The sequence below is a fragment of the Phycodurus eques genome, chromosome 3 (genome assembly GCF_024500275.1).
Source record: "Phycodurus eques isolate BA_2022a chromosome 3, UOR_Pequ_1.1, whole genome shotgun sequence".
NCBI classification, from domain to species: Eukaryota; Metazoa; Chordata; class Actinopteri; order Syngnathiformes; family Syngnathidae; genus Phycodurus; species Phycodurus eques.
The window spans coordinates 18,431,940-18,444,279 of record NC_084527.1 but is presented as its reverse complement, the minus strand read 5'-3'; positions in this window follow the sequence as shown (position 1 = coordinate 18,444,279).

Genomic DNA, 12,340 nt, shown 5'->3' with positions numbered 1-12,340 from the left:
CATTCCTTGTTTCCACGTCACAGACTCACAGTAAGACTAGACCCTGTTCCGATTATCGACCTCGCCTTTTTGCCTCACGTTTTTGGATACTGTTGCCTTTTTTTGGATTGCCTGCCTGTGTACCGACCTCTGCCCGTATATTTAGCCTCTCTTTTTGGAAACTGTCCATTTGTTTTTGAGTCGTGCGTTTTTGGGTCCTATCCTCTGTTCCGTTCATGACAGAACGAACTGGCCATCACATGGACCCAGCAGACTCCACCTTCATCTAGAGGGACTGTCAGAGCATCAGGGCAAAATGATGAGACGGGTAGCCTCGCAGTTTGAAGTTCTTGTGAAAATGATTCAGAAGAAGGAACCAGTTGGCACAACACCCGATACCGCCACGGTACCAACATTTCCATGTGCTCTCTCGACCGGAGAGGTTCTCTGGAGATTCTGGGAACATTTATGCCGTTCATCACTCAGTGCGAACGCTACTTTGAGCTGCAGGCAGCTGCCTTCTCCACCGAGCGGGCAAAAATTGCTTTCGTCATTTCCCACTTGACTGGTCGTGCGGTAGCGTGGGCTACTGCTGAATGGAGCTGCAATTCCGCCGCGTGTCATTCTTGGGCTTTTTTTTTTTTTTCTGAAAGACGATGGAACAACTTTTTTTTTAATTTAATTTTTTTCATTTTTTTCCTCAGTTTTCCACACCAGATCGTGAGGCAGCTCGCTCCCTTGTCACTTTACACCAAGGCAAGCCCAGGGTTTCAGATTACGCGATTGATTTCGCATGCTGGCAGCTGAGAGTAATAGACTGCGTCACTGCTCTTTGCATTTTTTTCAAGGACAATCTCCCGCCGTCAAGGATCATTTGGTCCCGCTACACCTGCCGACAGACTTGGACACTCTCATCGCTCTCGCCGTAAAATCGACGAGGCTTTTGTCGATATTTTTTCGGCGGAGGGCTGCGTTACCGCGCACTTGGAGGACGAGCCTCGGTGACCAGCCAAACCAAGGCAGATCCCTGTTGCCAGTCTCAGTCACCACGGATGAACCCATGCAACTGGGCAGGTTCCGTCTCTCCCCTGAGGAACGTCGACGCCGGGTGAGGGAAGGGCGGCGCTTCTACTGCGGTCAGTCTGGTCATTCCGTGAGCAACTGTCACGTCAAAGTTGCTGGTACCGGTAGCAAGGGCACGGGAGAGGTGAGTGAATTTCATTAAGGAAGACCCTACATGGGTTCTTCCTAAAGTGACACTATGTTCTCCTGATCAAGAAATGTATACACCTGTATTAATTGACTCTGGTTCTGACGCAAACTTACTCAACTCCCTCCTCGTTAGACGGGGTCACCTTAGAACCTTTCAAATAAAACTCCACTGCAACACCTATGCTGCAGAGGGCAGTTTTATGGGCAAGATCACTCATCGCACACAAACACTCATTAACATTTCCTGATTCTCACTCTGAACGCATTAGTTTTTGACGTGATTAATTATGACCTTATTTTAGGGAACCCTTGGTTGAAATTACATAACCCCCACATTGACTGGTCCTCTGGGCATGTTCTGTCAAGGGGCAGCAATTGTGCTCAGAACTCTTTCAAGCCTCCATGTGACACTCAGGGCTATGTTTCAAATGACAATCCACAGACCCCATCTGGGGATCCTGACTTATCTCAAGAGCCCACCTGTTACCAGGACGGACATTAAAGATGTTTTTTTTTCAAGGCCAAATCCCTTCCACCCCACAGACCTTATGACTGTGCACTTGACTTGCTGCCTGGAACCACACCCCCACGAGGGAGGTTATTCTCTTTCATGGCCGGAACACAAGTCTATGAAGGAGTATGTGGAAGAATCACTGGCAGCCGGGATCGGTCGCCCATCTTCATCCCCTGCGGGAGCCGAATTTCTCTTTGTGGACTCTGCGACCCTGTATCGATTACCGAGCTCTCAATGACATAACTGTGAAAAAGAGGTACCCTCGTCCTCTCATCTCCACCGCCTTTGAGTTCCTGGAGGGAGCTAAGGTTTTCACCAAACTAGACTTAAGAAATGCATATCTAGTCAGGATAAGGGAGGTGGATGAATGGAAAACGGCATTCAACACAGCAATGGGACATTACGAGTATTTGGTGATGCCTTTTTGACTAGCTAACGCTCCAGCTGTTTTCCAGCACTTTGTCAATGATGTCTGGCGTGACATGTTGAATGTGTGTTTTTGTATATTTAGATGATATTCTCCCCAGATGAGGAGACTCACATCATTCAAGTCCGCTCTGTGTTGCAGCGGTTACTGCAGAATGAACTATATGTCAAGGCTGAGAAATGTGAGTTCCACAAGGCGTCCGTTTATTTTCTGGGGTTCGTGCTGGCTCCAGGTGAAATCGAAATGAACCCTTGCAAAGTTGATGCCGTGACTAATTTGCCTACTCCCATGTCACGCAAAGACGTACAAAGGTTCTTGGGGTTTAATTTCTACAGAATGTTCATTAGAGATTTCAGTTCTATAGCCTCTCCTTTGCATGACCTTACCTCGCCACAAAGACCTTTCGTATGGAACCCGCTTTGTCAGGCAGCTTTTCAAAAATTTAAATTGAGCTTTACCTCCGCTCGCATCCTCACTTTGCCAGATCTCAAACAGCAGTTTGTGGTAGAAGTTGAAGTGTCTGATGCCGGCATAGGAGCAGTGCTCTCCCAGAAATGTCTCAAAGATTGTAAGTTACATCCTCGTGCTTATCTCTCCAAAAAACTGACCCCAGCCGAGAGAAATTATGACATTGATGACCGTGAACTGCTGGCAGTCAAGGTGGCTTTGGTGGAGTGGGGGCACATACTCCATTTTTAGTATGGACCGATCACAAGAACCTGGAATATCTTAAATCTGCTAAGAGATTAAATGGGAGGCAGGCTAGATGGGCTCTGTTCTTCACTAAATTCAATGTCACGTTATCCTACCGACATGGTTCTAAAAATGGTAAGCCAGATGCTTTATCGCGCATTTTCTGCACAGAGAATTCTTTGTCCGACCCTAAAACCATTTTCCCCAAGTCATGTTTCTGCTTTTGTTTGGGACATTGAGACTGTGGTAAAGGAGGCTCTGAAGAACACTCTTAGCCCTGAAAACAGGCTTTATATGGTTCCAACCTTAAGGGGAAGAGTCATCCACTGGGCCCACGCTAACCGGACTGTATGTCACCCAGGCATTGCCAAGACTCAATCTGTGGTCAAACAGCGCTCCTGGTGGCCCAATGTTAGAAATGATGTTACCAATTATGTCAATGCTTGCCAGGTATGTGCTGCTAACAAGTCCTCTCGTAAACGTCCTTCTGGGGAGTTGCGACCCCTGCCAATACCACAACGTCCTTGGTAAGACATTTCTGTAGACTTTGTGACAGTATTGCTCGCCTCTAAAGGAAATACCACCATTCTCACAGTTGTGGACAGGTTCTCTAAGATGGCACACTTCATTACACTCCGAAGCTCCCCTCAGCTAAAGACATTGTCGAGTTAATGATACACCAGGTATTAAAGTTCCATGGTTTCCCTAAGAAAGTGGTATCCGAGAGGGGTCCCCAATTCATTTTGCAATTTTGGAAGGAGTTTTTCACTCTCAAAGGTGCTACCGTAAGTATGTCACCTGGGTTTCACCCTCAAACCAACGGCCAAGCTGAGAGGCTGAACCAGGACCTGGAGATTGGGTTCCAATGTCTCTCTTCACAGGAGCCACAATTGTGGTCTCAGAAACTGGTTTGGGTTCAATTCTCTCCCCTCTGCATCCACTGGTCTATCGCCTTTTCACGTTTGTGCATGGTTACCAACCATCTCTATTTCCTGCCATAGCGCCAAAGTCCACAGATCCAGCGGCATTGACCTGGGAGCGAGCCCGCCAGAGGCTGCTCCGCCAGGGACGGTCCTACAAGACCGCAACTGACCGTCGGAGGACACCGGCCACGAGCTACAAAGTGGGTCAGCGAGTTTGGCTCTCCAAGCATATTCCACTCCGGGTGGACTCCCAGAAGCTCTCTCCCAGGTTCTTTGGGCCCTTCCCCATCACAAAGATCATCAACCCTGTCACCGTGAAGCTTAGGCTCCCAAGGTCGATGCGGCTCCAGCCTGTTTTTCACGACAGCCTGCTCAAGCCCGCCCGGGAGTCCCCTCTGGTCCCGCCTTCCAGGCCCCCTCCTCCCCCCGGTTCGTGGATGGGGGCTCTGTCTTCACAGTGAGGTGGCTGTTGTCTTGTCGGAGGGGGTCTCAATATCTGGTGGACTGTGAGGGCTATGGGCCTGAGGAACATTCATGGGTGCTGTCTGCGTTTATCGTGGATGGCTCGCCCATTCGGGATTTCCACGTTGTGCATCCAGGGGCTCCGGGGCTGGCCGTTAAGGGGGGGGTACTGTCATGAGTGTGTGTGTTCCGGTTGTTGTCTTCCCCCTGTTTCATACACACCTGCTCCTAAGAGCATCTTCACCACCTGTCCCTCATTCACCCTAATCACACCTTGCATTTAACCTCGTGTCTCATTCTTTCGCGTCGAAAGTTTGTAACTTGTCGTCGCGTTCCAGCATTCCTTGTTTCCACGTCACAGACTCACAGTAAGACTAGACCCTCTTCTGATTATTTGCCTCACGTTTTTTGATACTGTTGCCTTTTTGGGATTGCCTGCCTGTGTACCGACCTCTGCCAGGATATTAAACTTTTTTTTTTTTTTTTTTTTTTTTTTTTTTTTTTTTTTTTTTTTTTTTTGGGTTCCGTTCATGACCGGTTAGGGGCGCTGGAGGCTATCCCAGCTGACTTCAGGCGAAAGGCGGACCACACCCTGAACTGGTTGCCAGTCAGTCGCAGGGCACAAATACAGTAGACACGGACAACCATTTGCAGCCACATTCACACGGTCACTGAGTGGGAACTAAACCCACTCTGCCTGCTCCAGTCAGGCGAGTGTACTACTAAACCATCAGTGACTCAGTACAATACAGTTCAATTTAATCTTTTAAAACAGTTTGTTATAAACAATTTGGGTATAATTATGTAACTTTCATGTGCAATGCATTTTAATGAAATAAATATTTAAGTACTGTTTTTAAAAATGTTTCTTAAATTTAAGCCCAGTGTGTGCTTAAACTGTGCCTAATGTTACAGTGGCTTACAATAAGTTATCCAGTAGGCTACTTGCAGAGGATGTGAGGACTCTTGACCACATTATAATCCCATACAAAATATTGTCTTGCAAATAGTTGTATATGTATAGATTTTTTTTTTCCCCTTTAAAATACATATTTTTGTCATTTATTTCCTTAAAGAAAATCTATTTTTTTAAAAAATACTTTTTTTCCCTGTAAGATTAAGACTTTTTATCAACAACAGTACAGTATGAATTCTTGTAATGTTTTTTTAATTGAAAAATTCTATTTTCGTACAATTTTTTTTTTTTTTTTTTTTTTTTTTTTTCTCCCCCTCTTTCTTTCCCCCCCCCCCCTCTGTATAACAAACAACTATTTGGAAAAAAATATAACTATTATTGTGTTAAATATATTGTAGCAGTTATTTGCTTGGCTTGCATTAGTATGATTTTTTTTTTTTTTTTTTTTTTTTTTTTTTTTTTTTTTTTTTTCCCCCCTTTCCCCCCCCCCCCCCTTCAAGAAGATGACTCGGCAGGAATCATCAGAGAGAAGGACGTGGCCGGGACGTGTTGGTCCCATGTTTTCACCTTGAAACCCTACCCCTAGTGTGTTGTCTTGTAAACTTAGAAACCTCCCTATTTTCAAATAAATGCAGGAGCGATGGGAGAGATTGTTTAGAGCGTGATGAGAGGCTGTAATCTGAACAATGTCCCATACGCCCTCATGCGAAAAAGAAACCAGCGTCTTCATTCCTTTTGTCTATTTTTTTATAATGTTGGGTAAAATATATCCAACATATTGTTACATTATGGTTGCTACTTTTCCTCCCAAACACAAATTTATACATTTAAAAAAAAAAAAAAAAACCCTATCTATATTCTCATAACTTTAACAGACTTGCAACATTTTTCATCTAAAAAAATAAGACATTTTCATGCAATGCATATTTCTCTTTCTATAAAAAGAAATATGCATTGCATGAAAAATTATGACCGCTTTTCTACAAAAATCTGACTTTTATTCCGAAAAAAATCTGATTTGTTTCCTCTTAGATTCTGACTCTTCCTCAGGAAGAATACAACTTAATTTTTGTAAATTTACAAATTTTAGCCAGAAAAAAGTAACTTTAGTGTTATAGGATTTATGTTTTTGTACGGAAATTTGACCTTTTTTCTTGGAAAAAAATCTGATTTTAAAATCTTAAAACAATGACTTTTTCACAAATTAATATGACTCACAATTAAAAATACAAAGGATTTTACAAGTTGTCAAGGGTCTTTTATTCTTTGTATTTTATTATTATTTGCATTGAATTGCAAGCCAAACCGAGTGAAGGCATCAACCAAAAGCCACCTCGGTGTTGTCATCCAAATGGATGTTTTTAAGCACATGCTGGGCAGGTGTGTGCGTGGGTTTGAATGCACCAAAGGCTCTTTCCTCATCAGCCTTTTTATCATTTCTACTCAAAACTGGTTTGGCCAAGAAAATTCCCACTCGTGTAACTGCCAAACATTCCTAGACTCAATTTTAAAAATAAGTCAAACCCTTTCACTTCCTCAGCCTTGAGGCACTTCCGTGTGGAAGTGATTACATTTCAATTTTTTAAAATGTTATTTTAAACAATTTAGAAAATACAAACATGGCAACAAGTCTTCACAAAATCATGTCATAACTGCCGCGTGGAAGTGCTCTCGCTTGTTGGAACACGCCCGACGCTTGACGTCAAAGTCACTCTTGTTGTTGACTTTTATGGGTGACCAGGGGCCTCATGTACAAAAGGTGCATACGCACAAAAACGTGGCATAGGTTCCTTTTCACGGTAAAGTTCAGATGCTATCAAGACCGGAATGACCGTGGAAATGTGCGGTGCGATAAATAAACCGCACATTTATTTATGCCCTAACAATCTCGTCTTGTGACTCCAGCGCAGGTGAGGACACGGCCAGTCGGGCCAGCAGCAGCAGCCGGTTGTTGCATCGGAGATGCCGGGAACGAGGGATGAAACCTCCGCGTCTGTGACACCAGTGGTGCCAGCACTGGAAAAAAGAATCCTTTGATTGTAATTTGAACATGTACATCGGTTGCACAAGATTAAAATCTGTTCAAATGTTTTTAGGAGTAGAGGGGTAAATTAGGTCATTTGAACACATTATAATCATGTGCAACCGATGTACATGTTCAAATTAAGTAAATTCAGAGGACTCTCTTTTTAAGTGAGGGACGCTAGAGGAATCCTCCACATCTGTGACACTGGAGACGCCGGGGACGATGGACGAATCCCCCGAACATGTACAACGTGGCTGCGACTGCGTGTCCTCTCCTCTCTCCAGGAGTCAACATTTTGATATCCTCTTTGATATGCTGATGTGCTTCTATTTGAAGCCAAAAGATTTATTACAAATACCATACATACATTTACACGTGAACCTTTCTCTCATAGGGCTGGGTGTAGGTTACTGTATGGAACACATTTGTTGTGAGTTATAAAAATACACGGTATTTACATTGGGGGTAATCAGAGTCAGCCACATGTGAGAGTAGTGTCACCCACGATCGCAGCGATTCTCTCCTCGAACGGGGTGAGACCCTCGGCGCCGATTCCTCCCCCTGCTTTGGCCACACTTCGGTGGTGGGCAGCTGTCCTCCGCTTCACATCATTCACTCCTCTTTCCCTTGTTGTTTTAAACGCACGAGAACAACGTGCCAAAAGAGGATTTTCTTGCGCACCTCCACTTCATTGAGCAACTTCACATTCAGAAAAATATTTTTTCTTCATTACCTTGCTCATTTTCCTTTTTTTCTGATCATGCAGAGATTGGGATCTGAGGTGCAGGGTTCATTTAAATACCCATCCATCCATTTTCAACACCGCTTATCCTGTTCAGGGTCACGGGGCGCTGGAGCCTATCCCAGCTGATGTCGGGCGAAAGGCAGACTACACCGTGAACTGGTCGCCACTCAGTCGCAGGGCGCATATAGACACGGATAACCATTCGCACTCAAATTCAACCCACGCTGCCTGCTTAAATTAAATATGATTTGCATATTTAAATGTGGCCGTGGACAGGCAGGGGTCGGCTACTCCAACATGTGCGTTCAATTCTACGTTGATTGGGATGTACGAAGGAGATGTGCTTGGATTCATGCATACGCACAGATTCATACATCTGGATATTTTTGTGCGTCCGGCGTTTTCTGGATTTGAGCGTACGCCATGTTTCAGTCGGAAATCCACGCAAGTCTTTGTACGAGGCCCCAGTTGTGCAAGGAAATCGTATTCCTTCAGTTATTATTATAGCAAAAATGCCACTTTATTGTCAAAAAATAAACCACTTTCTTACTGAAAACTATGTGACCTAATTTCTTTCTGGAAAAATTGTCCTCCACAAAAAGTCATAACTTTGAAAGAATATAGTCATATTTTTAGGGAGAATTTGACGATTCAGAGAATATAATCATAGTTTTAGGCAATTTTTTAATATTACTAAAATACAATTATTATTTCAGAGGAAAAATGTCATACTTTCAAACAAGATTAATTTCCAAATCCATTATACATGTTTGCAGATACAGTAATGAAAACGTGCAAAGACTTCGAACTATCAAATGGTCAATTGTGGAAATACAGCATTCATATTGTTTTTCACCATTTCAGTTGTCCGAATTTTTGGGCCGCGGTTTAAACAAAGCCCAGGAATGCACTTGGGCTTTCTGGCACGAGTCGACCTTCCATCACTATATAAGAAATCGAGTGTCTTTGTTCGTATTGACGGTTACTCGGCACAGTTGCGTGTTGCTTAGTTATATTTACTTGGCCCTTTTCTACCATGACTTTGTGCCGTTAGCTAGCTAGCTATGCCTGCACACCAAAAATGCATCTTTCCTGGATGTCACAATTTCCAGAACAGTTGGGTGTTGTTATTAAAATTCCCAAGCGTTATATATTTTGTGCTGTTCAGGCAACTGTAGTATGTTGGAACGCAAATGATTGTGTGTATACAACAAACAGGAAGTATGTGGTCAAATATCTGTCATTTCGTGGAAGCCACAGGCTGCATGACGTGCCGCTTTGTTTCGGTCGACTTTCCCTGAAGTGTCCCTGTTCTGTGGACACGACACAACCCCAAGCGAAGCGGTGACTGCACGAACCCGCTGTCCGCTGGCCAAGAGAAGCCCCGGTTACCTCGCGAGCTAGCTGGTGGCTAACACCTCTGGTCGCAGCGTGGAAAGCTCAGCGCCGACCTGGTGGGATGTATTCCAGCCACCAGAGGCTTTAAGCAGATATATTTTCGCGGCTCAAACGTACAGTGGAATTTCTTAAATTTCTGGACGAATTGGTCATAAAATGTAATCTGATCTTCATCTGAATCACAACACTAAACAACGTCTGCTTAAACTAATACCACACAAATAATTATGTTTTCATATTTTTATAGAGCATAACATCGTCACAGGACAGGGAGGAAAAAGTAAGTGAACCCTTGGATTTAATACCTGGTTGACCGACCGTGACCAAACATTTCCTGTACTTGTCGATCAGACGTGCACAACGATCAGGACGAATTTTGGACCATTACTTTTTTCCCAAACTGTTCAGCAAGATTCCTGAGATATTTGGTGTGAATAGCTCTCTTGATTTCATCCCGCAGCATCTCAATCAGGTTGAGGTCAGGACTTTGACTGGGACACACCAGTACACATATTTTACACATACAATTTGGTTTCATCTGTCCACAGAATATTTTGCCAGTAATGCTGTGGAACACCCAAGTGTTCTTTAACAAACTTTAAAAGTGCAATAAGTTTTTTGTTTTTTTTGGGTTTGTTTTTAGACAGGAACGGTTTCCTCCTCGGTGTTCTCCCATGAACCCAATTCTTATTTAATGTTTTATCTCCGGACGATTTGTCAACAGAAATGTTGACAGGTGCCAGTGATTTCTGTAAGTCTTCAGCGGATACTCTAGGACTCTATTTTTTTTACCTCGGGGAATATTCTTTACTTTGTACAGCTTTGTACAAGTCAAAATTCTTGATCGTAGGTCTTCTGAGAGCTGTTTTGAGCGAGATATGGTACATATCAGGCAATGCGTCTTGGCAAGAGACAATTCTAAACAGCTGGTGTTTTCTAGTGGCCAGAGAACCTTTAAGCTCGTCTCATTGATTGGACTCCGGGTTGGCTCACGCATGACTCTGATTAGCACTAGGAGAATCCTTAGCCTAGAGTTTCACTTATGTTTTCCTCCCTGTTATTTTCAATAAAAATATGAACGCATATAATTGTTTGTGTGGTATTCGTTGAAGTAGACTGTTTATTTTTGTGATTTACCTGAAGATCAGACCACATTTTAAGAAATTCCAAAGGGTTCAGATACTTTTCCCACCCACTGCAGGGATGTTCGCATCCATTTCAGCAGGGCGTGGTACTACACATTCAGCAGACACTCACAGCGTTTGAGAGCAGAGGCAATCGTTGAAATTTGAAGCTTCCATTTGTATACTCAGCGATTTCTTTGAGCTTTCGAATTTGGCAGGGTTGGTAACAACACACTTCTCTGTAACAAATCAAATTTAGAAGGCATTTATTTTCACTTTACGGGGACTTCTAGTAAAGTTATCTTTTTTAGATTTAAAAAATGTTTTTTTCTAATTTACTATTCACTTTATTCAATTTCTTGATTTTTATATGATATGAATTAATAGTTTGTTTTTTTATGATTGGTTAATTATTTTTTGTGCGTTCATTTGTATTTAAACCTTCTTTTATCCTGAAAAAAATATTAATTTTTTCATCGATGATTGTTACTGCTTTTTTTTGGTCTCTACAAAACATGATGTTTTATGACTCAAATGTTTTGTTTTCACTTTCTTTGTGTAATGCTACGATGTTTGTTTAGAAAAAATAATATTGTTAATTTTTTTAAACGCTACAACTTTTTCTTAAAAGAATAATTCTAAGATTATGAGTTTTTACCTGATAACTTTTTATCGGGAAAAAAAAAAGTATGTTTTTTTTACCTCAATAACAAAAATCTTAAAAGGACTATATGATTTTTTTTCTCAGAAAAAAAAGTTTACTCGCAGTATTTTGATTTTTTATCCACCTGAATTTGCAGAATATAATAACTTTTCACCAAAAGGTTATTTATTAATGAAAAAAGACAACTTTATTTGCTTAAGATTGCGACTTTTTCCCAAGATATAATAGTTTTTGTCTTGAAAAATATGACTTCATTCCGTTAGTGTCAAACTTAAAAAAAATGTTTTTCCTGTAGTAGTAAGACGCCATTCTAAAAAAAATACATTTTCAATCATGTGATTCCAATGTTTTATCTTTATTTTAGAGAAAGCAGCCGAACTAAAGTTATTAAATAGCGCTCTAAGGGAAGAATGTGCAATCATGGTTTCCTCCTTCGAAACGATGTGCGTGCAAGTCTGAGCTTTGGCGGTGTGAGGAGAAGTGATGAAATCATAAACACGGCCGCGCTTATGCAACACCAAACAACTGAGCGAGATGGAATTTTTACTTGCATCAAAAGAACCTCAACTCTGACGATAAAGAATTCCAAAAAAACAGTCTGAAAAGTCCTGATTATTTTAGTCACCAACAATAGACAAACAAATATCTAAAGAAATTGGAGTTAAAAAGTCCAATTTTTCAAGGGAATATTTTTTTAATATGACGACATGGGGGAAAAGTTGCATATACCCAGAGGGAAAGAAATTCTAAATATTATGAGGGGGGGGGGGGGAAACTGGAGGAAAAAAAGTCAGAATATAATGAGAATAAAGTTTATTTTCGGAGATGCCGGGAACGAGGGTTGAATCCTCCGCGTCTGTGACACCAGTGGTGCCAGCACTGGAAAAAAGAATCCTTTGAATGTAATTTGAACATGTACATCGGTTGCACAAGATTAAAATCTGTTCAAATGTTTTTAGGAGTAGAGGGGTAAATTAGGTCATTTGAACAGATTTTTAATCATGTGCAACCGATGCACATGTTCAAATCAAGTAAATTCAGAGGACTCTCTTTTCAAGTGAGGGACGCTGGAGGAATCCTCCACATCTGTGACACTGGAGACGCCGGGGACGATGGACGAATCCCCCGAACATGTACAACGTGGCTGCGACTGCGTGTCCTCTCCTGTGTATTCAAATAATTAATTGAGTATCAAACAATTTTTAGATAAAAGGAATATTTTGGGCGGCACGGTGGACGACTGGTTAGAGCGTCAGC